At 44.9% G+C, this 13,645-nt stretch overlaps 1 protein-coding gene across 5 annotated transcripts in view; it reads right to left on the bottom strand.

The window, feature by feature from the left end:
* ZSCAN2 (zinc finger and SCAN domain containing 2) overlaps positions 1-13,414 on the bottom strand; it is a 47,461-nt gene extending 34,047 nt beyond the window's left edge. For 2 of the 5 annotated variants that reach the window (XM_066238183.1, XM_066238187.1), the window contains exons 1-4: positions 12,924-13,414; positions 8,925-9,217; positions 3,887-4,101; positions 3,302-3,721 (exon numbers count right to left, since the gene is read on the bottom strand). The gene's annotated coding sequence lies outside the window, so the exon portion shown is untranslated. Of the gene's footprint in view, positions 1-2,926; positions 3,049-3,301; positions 3,722-3,886; positions 4,102-8,924; positions 9,218-12,923 lie in introns of those variants that run through there. The other 3 variants (XM_066238185.1, XM_066238184.1, XM_066238186.1) reach the window with 3 other exon arrangements.
* Positions 13,415-13,645: the final 231 nt, after the last annotated feature.

Below are 13,645 nucleotides of genomic sequence, written 5' to 3'. Positions count from 1 at the left end.
TCTCAACTGCATTATTACCATATTTTAAAATATGAAGTTTTAAAATGTTCATACTTGTTGCATCCACCAAGCGCGAGAACAAACGTCGGAGACTTTCAGGGGTTTAGATCTTATTTTATTGACCTGAGAAGGGACGAACTCTCAAGGTGTCCGGAGACACTGTACCCACAAGGGGCTGCAAATGAGAGTCGTGCCTGGCGCTTACAACTAGGTCCTTATATATCCTAAGTGAGCAAGCATTATATAGAAGCAGATGTGGCAGTTAGCTATTCACTAGGGAGGTCGTGCGCAGCATAGCAACAGGGGAAGGGTATATAGCTCAGTGGAGAATTTCAAACATAAACTTTTTTTTTTTTTTAGATTTTATTTATTCATTATAAAGAGGAGAGAGAGAGAGAGAGAGAGAGAGAGAGAGAGAGAGAGAAGGGAGGAGCAGGAAGCATCAACTCCCATATGCGCCTTGACCAGGCAAGCCCAGGGTTTCAAACCGGCAACCTCAGTGTTTCCAGGTTGACGCTTTATCCACTGCGCCACCACAGGTCAGGCCAAACATAAACTTCTGATAAGGGTCTCTGACTCATAGAATGCAGGATGTTTGCTCAACTTTGTGCTGAACTGTTTGTTCTCGGCCTCACAGGGACCTTGTCAGCACTTCCCTGTTCCTGTTTTTCTAAGAGTTAGACTCTGGCAGCCACAGCACACTTCCTTGAACCTAACAAAACTCAGTGATATGGCCTTGGCCCCTCATGAATTTATCTTTTATAACTATATTTCAAAGAAAAATTTATTTGGAAGAACATCCAACCATAGCATTCTTTCTGATTGCAAAAAAATTGACACGTTAAAAATCCACCAGCAGCCTGACCTGTGGTGGCGCAGTGGATAAAGCGTCGACCTGGAAATGCTGAGGTCGCCAGTTCGAAACCCTGGGCTTGCCTGGTCAAGGCACATATGGGAGTTGATGCTTCCAGCTCCTCCCCCCTGTCTCTCTCTCTCCTCTCTCTTTCTCTCTCTCTCTCTCTGTCTCCCTCTCTCTCCTCTCTAAAATGAATAAATAATAATTTTAAAAAATCCAGCAGCAGGGGAATGGTTAATAAATTATGGCAAATGAATACTATAAAATGTATTAAAAACTATGCTGATGCCTGGCCTGTGGTGGCGCAGTGGATAGTGTTGGCCTGGAATGCTGAGGTTGCCAGTTTGAAACCCTAGGCTTGCCAGGGTAAGGCACATATGACAAGCAATCAACAAACAACTGAAGTGAAGCAACTATGAGTTGCTACTTCTCGTTCCTCCCCCTCCCCCTGTAAAAAATAAATAAATAAAATCTGGCCCTAGCCCACTGGTTCAGTGGTAGAGTGTTGGCTGGGCATGTTGATGCCCTGGCCCCGGGGTTTGAATCCCAGTCAGGGCACACAGGAGAGGTGCCCATCTGTTTCTCCCCCTCCCCCCTCACTTCTCTCTCTCTCTCTCTTCCCCTCCTACAGCCATGGCTCAATTGGAGCAAGTTGGCCCTGGGTGCTGAGGATGGCTCCATAGCCTCAGCCTCAGGCTCTAAGAGAGCTTGGTTGCAATGAAGCAATGCCCCACATAGGCAGAGCATCGCCCCCTAATGCGTTTGCCTGGTGAATCCCAGTGGGGCACACGTGGGGAATCTGTCTCTCCCCTCCTCTCACTGAATAATAAATAAATAAATAAATAAAATCTTTTTTTTTTTTTTTTAATCTATGCTAATATAATAATGGCTACTTTGGGAGGTACTGACTGAGAAGGGGCTGAAAGGAGATTTTTGGGGGTGTTGGGAATGTCCTATATTTTGATTTGACAATGGTTGCATGAGAGCATATGTATAAAATTTAAGATTTGTGCACTCTGCTGTATGTATTTTAAAATATTTTTAAAATTGTGCTGACAGGCCCTGGCCGGTTGGCTCAGCGGTAGAGCGTCGGCCTGGTGTGTGGGGGACCCGGGTTCGATTCCCAGCCAGGGCACATAGGAGAAGCACCCATTTGCTTCTCCACCCCCCCTCCTTCCTCTCTGTCTCTCTCTTCCCCTCCCGCAGCCCGAGACTCCATTGGAGCAAAGATGGCCCGGGCGCTGGGGATGGCTCCTTGGCCTCTGCCCCAGGCGCTAGAGTGGCTCTGGTCACGGCAGAGCGACGCCCTGGAGGGGCAGAGCATCACCCCTGGTGGGCGTGCCGGGTGGATCCTGGTCGGGTGCATGCGGGAGTCTGTCTGACTGTCTCTCCCCGTTTCCAGCTTCAGAAAAATACAAAAAAAAAAAATTAAAAAAAATTGTGCTGACAAAAAGCCCTGGCCAGGTGGCTCAGTGGATAAAGCATCAACCCAGAGCACCAGTGGCTGTGGGTTCAACTCCTGGTCAGGGCACAGAGAAGAAGCAATCAATGAGAGCACTACTAAATGGAACAACTTAAGTGAAACAAGGATTTGGTGCTTCTCTCTCTCCCTGCCTCTTTCTCTCTCAAATCAATGGGAAAAAAATTTTAAATTATTCTGAGAAAGATTATTCATTATTAGTGATTTAAGATAATCACTAATAATGTAAAAATTAGGGATGAAAACAAAACCAGCAACATCTTAAAACCACAGATACAATATGACCCCAATTCCCTTTAAAAATGAACATACACAAGGAAAAAAAAGATCTGGACCGAAATCCTGCAAGACGCTGAAAGCTGTGAAATTACAAATTACTTAAATACTATAAACTCAATAAAAATTATTTTACAAGATTATTACTATACTATAAAGACTCAGATAACAACCCCCCCCCCAATAAAAAAGGAAAAAAGGGAGTAAGAAAAACTTTCTTAAAAGAACAGAATAAAAATGCTAGTGGGAAAACCGAAGTTCCCAATGTGTATTTACAATGACTAGAAGAATCACAGGGATAACAGAACTCTTACCCTTAAGGAACCCTGGAAAACCGTTCCTAGTAAGTTTCTGTGTGACCCGAGGCAAGTAAGACACGCCCCCTCTGAGCTCAGTTTCCCCATGTGTAAAATGAGGAGCTGCGCGGGATGTCGTCCAGTGTACTTCCAGTGCAAGCCCTGCAGCCGCTGTTGGCTGTGCAAGGAGCTCATCGCCAAGAGCAGAGCCCGGGTGAGTTCGCAGAGGGAACCAACGCGTAAACCGGAACCGCCTGGGTCCGCGAGCCACGGACAGCGCCCCCGACGCCCCTCCCCCAGTAGGCTGCCAGCACTGGCTCCAGGCCCGTTATTCCCACGCCTCACGGTACTCCCCTGAGCCGCGAGGCTCCAGGCCTGTCTCTCCGGGCTTACCTCTCTGGAGACCAAATCCTGCTCCGACGGCGGCTTCCCGTGCAAAGGCGCCCCGTGCAGGGCACAGTCCCTCCAGAGTCACAACGGCTCCGACCAGAGGGGCACCGAGAACAATGGACGGGAGCGACCCGCCCCCAGCGCGCTCATTGGCTACCGAGAACGCCCGCTGGAACTCTGCTTTCCTGTTGGTGGATACATCGTCCAGCCAGAGGCGGGTAGGAGACTAAGCCGAAGGCATTGTGGGTGATGAAGTCCATCTACGCAGACGGCCAGTCCGCCGGCCTGGGAGCGGGGTTTGGGCTTGATAGACAGGGCAGAACCCGTGGGCCAGAGGCAGAAAATCAGTGGACTGGACGTCAGGACCCCCGTGTTGGCCAGAGCTGTGACCTGTAACAGGTCATTTACACTCTTTAAGGCTTCCTATAATTATAAAAAGAAAGTTGGAGGGAGCTGAAGGTCCTTTTCAGCTCTGACTCGTGTGGCAATTGTTAGGTCCCTCGACAGCAAAAAGCAGCCACAGAAGAGTAAGAGCCCCTGTCGCCTCAGCCCCAACCTGCAGATACTTGAACCTGGCTTTGCACACACCTTTGTTTTCACACGTGGTATTTCCTGCATGTGGAGGAAAGTCCTGTTCCACCTCTACTGACAGGAACGTCTATCTCTGTCAGCAACTCCCCAGGCAGACACTACCCTCTCAGCACACCTTTCGACAGATCTCAGCAGTAAGAAGCGAGTGTGGGAGGTAGGCCTCTGTCGTGGTATTCTCACTCTTGGTGTTCTGTGTGACAAGAAAAAACTGCCTGGAAGTCCAAGACAGAAAATATAAGAACGGAGAGAAAGACATCTTTAAAGATTGTTGATAGAACAATTGTGTATGGTTTGTACAGAGCAATTGATGACTACATTGAAATTAAGCAAAGAGACCTCCCGCAGAACTTACTTTTTCTAAAAGACTCGCTATCCCTTGCCTTGAGGCTAGTTTTGCAGGCTATGGCCTTGGACTAGTTTTGCAAGGTTGCAGATGTACCTAGAGTGTTTCTCCCTGAATTTATCTTATAGATAAACATTGTAAATGAGTTTCTTTCACTGCTTTTGTTAAATTGGAACAGCCATAGAGGTTTGCCACATAATTAAGTAGTCAATTAAGGAGTCTTTATTTCAAAAGCCAGCAACCTATGACCAACTAGCGTTCCAAAAACTCACAGCCCCAAACACAGTCAGGAGCAAGTTTTTAAATGCAAGATTATACTTTGGCTAGGATATGGGGAGGAGGGGAAGCCTTGCCGTAAAACAAAGCAGTAAGCAGTGAAACAGGCTCTCTTACAATGTTTATCTATAAGATTAATTCAGGGAGAAACATTCTGGGAACATGTGCAACTTTGCGGAACTATCCCAGGGCCATAGCCTGGGAAACCAGCCCCAAGGCCAGGAGTAGGGAGTCTTTTAGAAAAAGTAAGTTCTGCTGAAAAGTCTCTGTTTTAGAGAAAGTAAGTTCTGTCAAAAGTTACTCATGCTAAGAGCCTTTCTTTTCTACATTTCATTCCCTACTGGTTTTAACTAAATTTTAGTCAAATCATTGACTCATTTTCTTTGCTATCATCTTGTAAAGGTATATATTGACTTCTGTTTATTATTAATTTGATAGAATTTATCCTTTCTCGAACAAATCTTGTTATAAAATTGATTAAACATGGTCCTAATATTAGACAACATAAAATTAAAGTAAGAGGACTGGTTGCAGAAGACAATAGGGTAGTTAGCCATGGTGACCAATTAAACATTCTCTGGAACGAATTCTCCGAGTTTTCACATTCTTTTCTCTTTTTTCTAGTTATTTTGGCGAGATAAAACATCTCGCCACACAATCAGTCAGGCAAATTAGGGAGTCTTTAATTAACCTGCTGCATGGACCGCATGGATACCTAAGTTGTTCAAATCAATGCTGTGGTGAACACAGTTTGGGGTTTGCTTTTAAAGGGAAAATTACATACTGACCGATGAATGGGGAGGACAGTAAAACAAAGTTTTAAATCAAGCAGTAAAACAAAGCAGTAAATCAAGGTTTCTTACAATGTTTATCTATAGGGTTAATTCAGGGACAAACATGTTGAGAACACCTGCAACTTTGCAAAGCCAGCCCAAGGTCACAGTCTGGGAAGCCAGCCTCAAGGCCAGGAATAGGGAGTCTTTTCAGAAAAAAGTAAGTTTCGCTAAAAGTTTGTTTTAGAGAAAGTAAGTTTTGCCAAAAATTATTCATGGTAAGACCTTTTTTTTTCAGAGACAGAGAGAGTCAGAGAGAGGGATAGACAGGAACAGAGAGATGAGAAGCATCAATCGTTAGTTTTTCATTGCGCATTGTGACACCATAGTTGTTCATTGATTGCTTTCTCATATGTGCCTTAACCACGGGCCTTCAGCAGACCGAGTAACCATCTTGCTCGAGCCAGCGACCTTGGGCTCAAGCTGGTGAGCTTTTGCTCAAACCAGATAAGCCTGTGCTCAAGCTGGCGACCTTGGGGTCTTGAACCTGGGTCCTCTGCATCCCAGTCCGACGCTCTATCCACTGCGCCACCGCCCAGTCAGCCTGGTCAGGCAAGAGTCTTTCTTTTCTACACTTCATTCCCTACTGGTTTTAATTAAATTTTAATCAAATCATTGATTTATTTTTGTTTTTGTTGCTATCCTCTCTCAAACAAACCTTGTTATAAAATTAATTAAACATGGTATTATTATCAAACAAGTTAAAATTAAAGTAAGAGGACCAATTGCTACAGACAAAAGGATAGTGAGCCATGATTAATTAAACATCTTTGGAACTAATTCTCTGACTGTTCAATTTTTTTTTCTCTTTTCTATGTTTGCCCTAACTAAACATAGGCTTTCTTTAATTACACTAGAATTATTAGCATAGAAACAACAAGTTTCCCATAATGCTGCACATAAGCTACCTTGTTGAAGGAAAAGTAAATCTAAGCCTCTTTTATTTTGTATACAAATAAACTTGAGGCATAACATTTACTAGATGACAGAATAGGCTTATTCTGTTTCCTAAACCTGCTTTTTTTTCCTTCGTACAAACCGCTTACAACCTGCAGAAACCTTCTGCAACTTACATAAACCCCTGGCTTTCATGAACTTTCTTATCTATTCAGAAATAACTAGTTTTCATAACAACTTATTTTTTCTTTTTTTAAAAATTATATAATCCCTTTTTAATCAGACTTCTTAATTTTAAAGATCTTAACCTTCAGTGACAACTTAAGTTAGTAATAAGCAATTTTCTTTTAAAATATGCTTATTTTTGGAGGTGTACTACTTCTAAGTAGCTTGTTGGAAACAAGATTTTTATAGGTTACTTTACAGGGGTAGCTATGAGTACATATATATTTTTCATTTACCTTGTAGTTGTTTTCTGTTTTGTTTTGTTTTTGGTTTTTTTAGCAAAGGGACTTATACCACCTCTTCTTCTTCTTCTTTTTTTTTTTTAATTTTTTTTTTATTATTCATTTTAGAGAGGAGACAGAGAGGGAGAGAGAGAGAAGGTGAGGAGGAGCAGGAAGCATCAACTCCCATATGTGCCTTGACCAGGCAAGCCCAGGGGTTTCAAACTGGCGACCTCAGCATTTCCAGGTCGACGCTTTATCCACTGCGCCACCACATACCACCTCTTCTTTATGACTCATAGCAGTACATGTATTAAATCTTAAGATGACTTGCTCTGGCCCTACCCCAACCCAAGATCCCCCCCTTCCCAAAGTTCAATTACAAAGGAGTCCCCCAGCGAGGTTCCTCAAGCTTCTGCCATTTGTAGACTAGCCAGCTTCTGGTTTGTGGCTGGAGCAGGGCACGTCGTCCTTCTTCAGGGTCAACTTACAGGGGTTGGTGGGATCCGTTTGCACCATCTCCATCTCTGAGGGGGTCTTTAAGGGAGCTTAGGGAGAAGGGGTGTCACCCTGCCAAATACAAGTCTATGTGGGGTGAATTTTTCCTAGTAGGGGGTGTATTTAGCTTCTAGCAAAACTAGGGGGAGTAAGTCAGTCCAGTTTTTACCAGTTTCTAAAATGAATTTAGTTAGGACTTCAGAGCTTGGGACAAGTTGGAAGAATGAACCAAACTCTGAGGCCTGTAAGCACAATGCAATTTCTAATTAATGTTGAGTGCCTTTCCTACTAACTGTGAGACCTCAGATACAAGTGCAGGTTTATTATCAGACCCAATGTTAACGGGCAAGTTAAATCTGGGAATAATTTTATATAGCAATTTCTTAACAACTGTTATTGTGGTCTCATTCCTAGCAGAAAAAGCCCCTACCTATCCTGAAGGGTGTCAGTAAAAACTAATAGATACTTATATCCCTGTGCTGACGGTTTTATCTCAGTAAAATCTATTTCCCAATGTTCACCTAGGAAAGCTCTTCTATCCCTATTTCTCTTTACGACTTCTCTATTTTGTTTGGCATTTACTTGGACACAAATTAGACACTTGGGCACTGTGCTTTCTACAATAGAGTCTAAGCCTGGCAAATAGTAATTTTTATTAAATAATTCTATTAGCTTAGTTTGGCCTAGATAAGTAACTTGATATAGCTGGCTGATAATCTCTCTGCCTAGGGCTTCAGGTAAGAGGGTTCTTTGGTCTGGCAACTATAACCATCCTTCTTTGTTTTTAGACATTCTTCTTTTAGCAAAATCCTCTTCTAATTAGTTATAAAAAGGTGTCTCTGGCAACAAGTGTTCTGGTAAAGTCACTAAAATTTCTAAAGGCCCTACTGGTTTTAGGGCTACTTCTTTGGCTGCTTGATCAGCTGCCCAATTTCCTTTTGCTGCTATTGAGTCCTCTTGCTGGTGTCCTGGGCAATGAATGAAAGCTACAGTCTCTGGTAACCAAATGGCTTTCAGTAAGGCTAAAATATCTTTTTGTTTTTAATGCCCTTACCAGCTGATGTCAGAAATCCTCTCTTCTTATAGAATGCTGCATGAACAGGGGCAGTAGCAAACGCATACCCACTGTCAGTGTAAATGTTCACCTTCTTTCCTTTGGCCCACCTCAACGCCTAGGTGAGAGTGATAAGTTCTGCCCGCTGAGCCAAGATCCCAATTGGCAAGGCTTGGGCCCATATGGTCTTATCAGGAGTCACTCTAGCCACTCTAGCATGTTGAACCACATCTAGAACAAAACTGCTGCTATCAGTGAATAGCTGTTCTTCCACGTTAGGTAAGGGTATATCAGTAACATCTATTTTTACTGTTTGAACGAAGTCTAGCACCTCAGAGCAGTCAGGCAAAGGGATGCTTGGATCCTCTTTGGGTGGATAGCCTGCATCTGGACAAACTCAATGCGAAGCTAATCTATGAGCAGGCTTGGCTACCTCTACAAACCTAGGGATTCACAACCTGCAGTATACTACTGCCCCGAGAAATTCTCAGACTTGTCTCTTGCTAGTGGGAGTTGGGATCCGAAGGATGGCCTCTATACAACTGGAGAAGAGAGTATGCTTCCCGCCTCAATGTGGTAGCCTATATAGGTCACCTTGGAGGTGAAGAGTTGTGCCTTTTTAGCTGACACTAGGTACCACAGTCTGTAGTGTTTGTAAAAGTCCCTCAGTGGCTGTGCAGCAGCTTACCTCCATTTCTGCAGCTAGAAGCTAATCATCTAAGTACTGTAGCAGCATTCACTCTGGATGTTCCTGGCGGAAGGCGAGCAGGTCCTGATGTAGTGCCTCATCAAAGAGGGTGGGTGAATTCTTGAAGCCCTGTGGTAATCCGGTCCGGGTTAGTTGTCCTGAAATGCCGGCCTCTGGGTCGTTCCACTCGAAGGCAAAGATGGGCTGACTTACAGGGGCCAGGAGAATACTGAAGAAAGCATCTTTCTTTTCTTTTTTTTTTCATTTTTTTTTTTTTTTTCATTTTTCTGAAGCTGGAAACAGGGAGAGACAGTCAGACAGACTCCCACATGCGCCCGACCAGGATCCACCCGGCACGCCCACCAGGAGCCACGCTCTGCCCACCAGGGGGCGATGCTCTGCCCATCCTGGGCGTCGCCATGTTGCGACCAGAGCCACTCTAGCGCCTGAGGCAGAGGCCACAGAGCCATCCCCAGCGCCCGGGCCATCTTTGCTCCAATGGAGCCTTGGCTGCAGGAGGGGAAGAGAGAGACAGAGAGGAAAGCACGGCGGAGGGGTGGAGAAGCAAATGGGTGCTTCTCCTGTGTGCTCTGGCCGAGAATTGAACCCGGGTCCTCCGCACGCTAGGCTGACGCTCTACCGCTGAGCCAACCGGCCAGGGCTTGAAGAAAGCATCTTTCAAATAAATCTAAGACTGTATAAAATTTCACTTGCCCTTTGTCAGAGGAATATATATATTAAATGTAGTTACCAAGGAAGAACAAGAAGTTTCAAATGAGTATTTAATAGACTTACAGCACAGATTCCCCTCAGTTTGGACAGAAATCAACCCGTCTGGGCTGGTAAAGCATCAAGCCCCAGGAGTAGTTTAGCTTACTGTCTGTAAGTGCCGTCCCTATACAGGTAAAACAATACCCTATGTCAAGAGAAGCTAAAAAGGGAATATTTCCCATATTAAGAGACTGGTAGAAGCTGGTATTCTTGTTCTCTGCCAATCCCAATGGAATACCCCTTTGTTGACTGTTCGGAAGCCAGGCTCCAAGGACTATCATCAAGTCCATGATTTACGGGAGGTAAATAAACGGGTTGAGACAATACACCCAGCTGTGCCTAAACCCTACACACTTTTAAGCCTGTTGTTACCAGACTTGAAATTTTACTCAGAAACATCACCTTTTTTTTTTTTTTTTTGTATTTTTCTGAAGCTGGAAACGGTGGGGAGAGACAGACAGACTCGCGCATGCGCCCGACCAGGATCCACCCGGCACGCCCACCAGGGGCGACGCTCTACCCACCAGGGGGCGATGCTCTGCCCCTCTGGGGCGTCGCTCCGCTGTGACCAGAGCCACTCCAGTGCCTGGGGCAGAGGCCAAGGAGCCATCCCCAGTGCTCGGGCCATCTTTGCTCCAATGGAGCCTCGGCTGCGGGAGGGGAAGAGAGAGACAGAGAGGAAGGAGAGGGGGAGGGGTGGAGAAGCAGATGGGCGCTTCTCCTGTGTGCCCTGGCCGGGAATCGAACCCAGGACTCCTGCACGCCAGGCCAACGCTCTACCACTGAGCCAACCGGCCAGGGCCCCTATTAGTTTTTATTGACACTGTTTCGGGATAGATAGAAACTTTCTCTACTGGAAATGAGACTGCAGTAACAGTCGTTAAGAAATTGCTATAAATAATTGTATCAAATTAATCCCAGGTTTGGCTTGCCCATTAACATCCAGTCTGATAATGGGCCTGTGTTTGTGTCTAAGGTCTCACAGCCAGTAGGAAAAGTACTCATCATTAATTGGAATTTACATTGTGCCTACAGGCCTCAGTGTTCAAGACAGTTCAAAAGAATTAACTGAACTCTTAAAGAAGTCCTGATTAAATTTATTTTAGAGACAGGAAGAAATTGGGTCAATCATCTTTGCTATTTTGAAAACATGATGTACCCCCCTATAAAGCTGGGTTCACACCTTATGAGATTGTATTTGGGAGACCACCATCATTGCTTCCAAGCTTAGAGCTGAAATGTTAGCAGAATTAAGAAACCAAGAACTCATTAAGTCATTGCAGGAGCTGCAGAAAACACAGCGGCAGATCCCTAAGCAGGTGCAAGAAACTCTCCCTTTGCTCAGCTCTGAGCCTGCTCACCCATTCCAGCCAGGTGACTACATTCTTGTCAAGAAATTCATCAAAGAAGGACTGACTCCTGACCACTCTAACTGCAATAAACGTAGATGGCTGAATTCAACACTCACGGATCAAAAAGGCTGACTCAGGATGGACCGTCACAGCTACCAAGGACCCTTTAAAAATAAGATTAACCTGTATCTAATTGTTTTACTTGGCTTTTTGTATTTAATTCCCTATAGTATAGGAGGTAACCCCCAGAAGCCACAACAACCATATAAATTTCAGTTAAGAAATGAAATTGCAGGAGATACTATCAAAGAATATATTTGGACAGGAGGTAGTGCCCAAGTAATGCTTGGCCTCTGTGATATTTTTCAAAGCAATTTTGAAACAAGGTACAAGGGGAATTCACATAATATAAAAGGAGCCTTTGAGGTAGATGGAGTAGTGGCAGGAAAAAGGCCCTTTGGATGAGGCTATGTAAGCCAGGAAATAGGACTAAGGAGACTTGGAATCTATATTTGCCCTGGATCTGGTAATGTACAGTCAAGGTGTTTAAATGTTGAAGAGTATTTCTGCCCTTACTGGGGTTGTGAGAACCATTTCCACTATAGACAATAAAAATAAGAATAGGGCCTGACCAGGCGGTGGCGCAGTGGATAGAGCATCAGACTGGGATGCGGAGAACCCAGGTTCGAGACCCCGAGGTCGCCAGTTTGAACAAGAGCTCATCTGTTTTGAGTAAAAAGCTCACCAGCTTGAACCCAGGGTCACTGGCTTGAGCAAGGGGTTACTCGGTCTGCTGAAGGCCCGTGGTCAAGGCACATATGAGAAAGCAATCAATGAACAACTAAGGTGTCACAATGAAAAACTGATGCTTCTCATCTCTCTCTGTTCCTGTCTGTCTGTCTCTCTCTCTCTCTCTCTCTCGCTAAAAAAATAAAAATAAATTAAAAAAAAAAAAAAAAAAAAAAAAAATAAGAATAGGGATAGTCATATTCTTCTATCTGGAATAGTTCCCACAGACAGCTGCCAAAACACTGGTAAGTGTAACCCTATAAATATTACCATCATAGCCTGACCACAGGTGGTGGCGCAGTGGATAGAGTGGCAGACTGGGACACTGAGGGACTGGGATGCAGAGGACCCAGGTTCGAGACCCCGAGGTCGCCAGATTGAGAGCGGGCTCATCTGGTTTGAGCAAAAAGCCCACCAGCTTGAACCCAAGGTTGCTGGCTCCAGCAAGGGGTTACTCGGTCTGCTGAAGGCCCGCGGTCAAGGCACATATGAGAAAGCAATAAAGGAACAACTAAGGTGTTGCAACGTGCAATGAAAAACTAATGATTGATGCTTCTCATCTCTCTCCATTCTTGTCTGTCTGTCCCTGTCTATCCCTCTCTCTCTCTCTGAAAAAAATAAAAAATAAAAAAAAAATAATGGTAACAAACACAGACCCATTAAGCAAATTCCTAGGAGTAGTTAAGACTGATTCTATTAGGGTTTTAAACCTACTAAAGGCTGAGAACAATATTTTACTCTAAATATTGTGATAGTAGGAGGATTTTTAGGATCATAACAGTCATAAGGCTGGTTATTCCCTGGGTTACACACTGAATATTGAGTCTGATTATAGGTACAGGTCCCTTTCTGAGTTCCCTCACACTCATAGAAGCTATAGAAAAATAAGGTGGTGGAGACCTTTTGGTCTTCCTTGGTGACGTGGATACAAAGTTTACAGTCCTCTGCCCTAGTTGCCTCCCTCCCCAGAATCTAATTATAAAGAGCCCCAGAGGCGAGACTCCTCAGGCTCTGGTCGTATGTGGACCAGCCAGCTCCTGGTTTGTGGCTGGAACAGGGCATGCTGTCCTTCTCAGGGTCAACTTACAACGGTTGGCAGGGTTAGTATTTGCTGTCTACGAAGGTGTCTCTGCTGGGGCCTCGGGCTTCAGCTGGCTGTGGTGAATCCAGGCAGGAATGCCTTCTACCTCGGCAGCAGGAGTGGTCAGTATCACAGTGTAGAGTCCCTTCCACCTGGGTTCTAATCCTCGACCTACACCTGGTTCCCTGGGGATGAAGAATGGACAGGGGTGAACAAACTGATCAGAGCCCTATCTAGCACCTACTTGGATATGGTACCAGTCACCTTGCCTAAAGCTTTTTCATTGCCTATGTAGTTCTGTTTTTCCTAATTCTCGGGGAGTCTCTGGCAAGCTACATAATATTGGGGGAGGCCTATTGTAAAATACCTTGTAAGGTGAATACCTGGTGTTCTTGGAGGGGGTGTACTGAACCTTAAACAATATTAGAGGCAAAGTTTGTACAGTTTAAGACCTGTTTCCTGACATAATTTGCTAAGCCCTAACTTCAGAGTTTTGTTCATGCATTCTACCTTTCCCGAGCTCTGAGGTCTGTAGGCCGTGTGAAGCTTCTAGGTCAGGAGTCCCCAAACTACGGCCCGCGGGCTGCATGCGGCCCCCTGAGGCCATTTATCCAGCCCCCACCGCACTTCCAGAAGGGGCACCTCTTTCATTGCTGGTCAGTGAGAGGAGCACTGTATGCGGCGACCCTCCAACGGTCTGAGGGACAGTGAACTGGCCCCCTGTGTAA

The sequence above is a fragment of the Saccopteryx bilineata genome, chromosome 7 (assembly GCF_036850765.1).
Source record: "Saccopteryx bilineata isolate mSacBil1 chromosome 7, mSacBil1_pri_phased_curated, whole genome shotgun sequence".
NCBI lineage: Eukaryota > Metazoa > Chordata > Mammalia > Chiroptera > Emballonuridae > Saccopteryx > Saccopteryx bilineata.
This window is presented reverse-complemented; position numbering and strand designations above follow the sequence as displayed.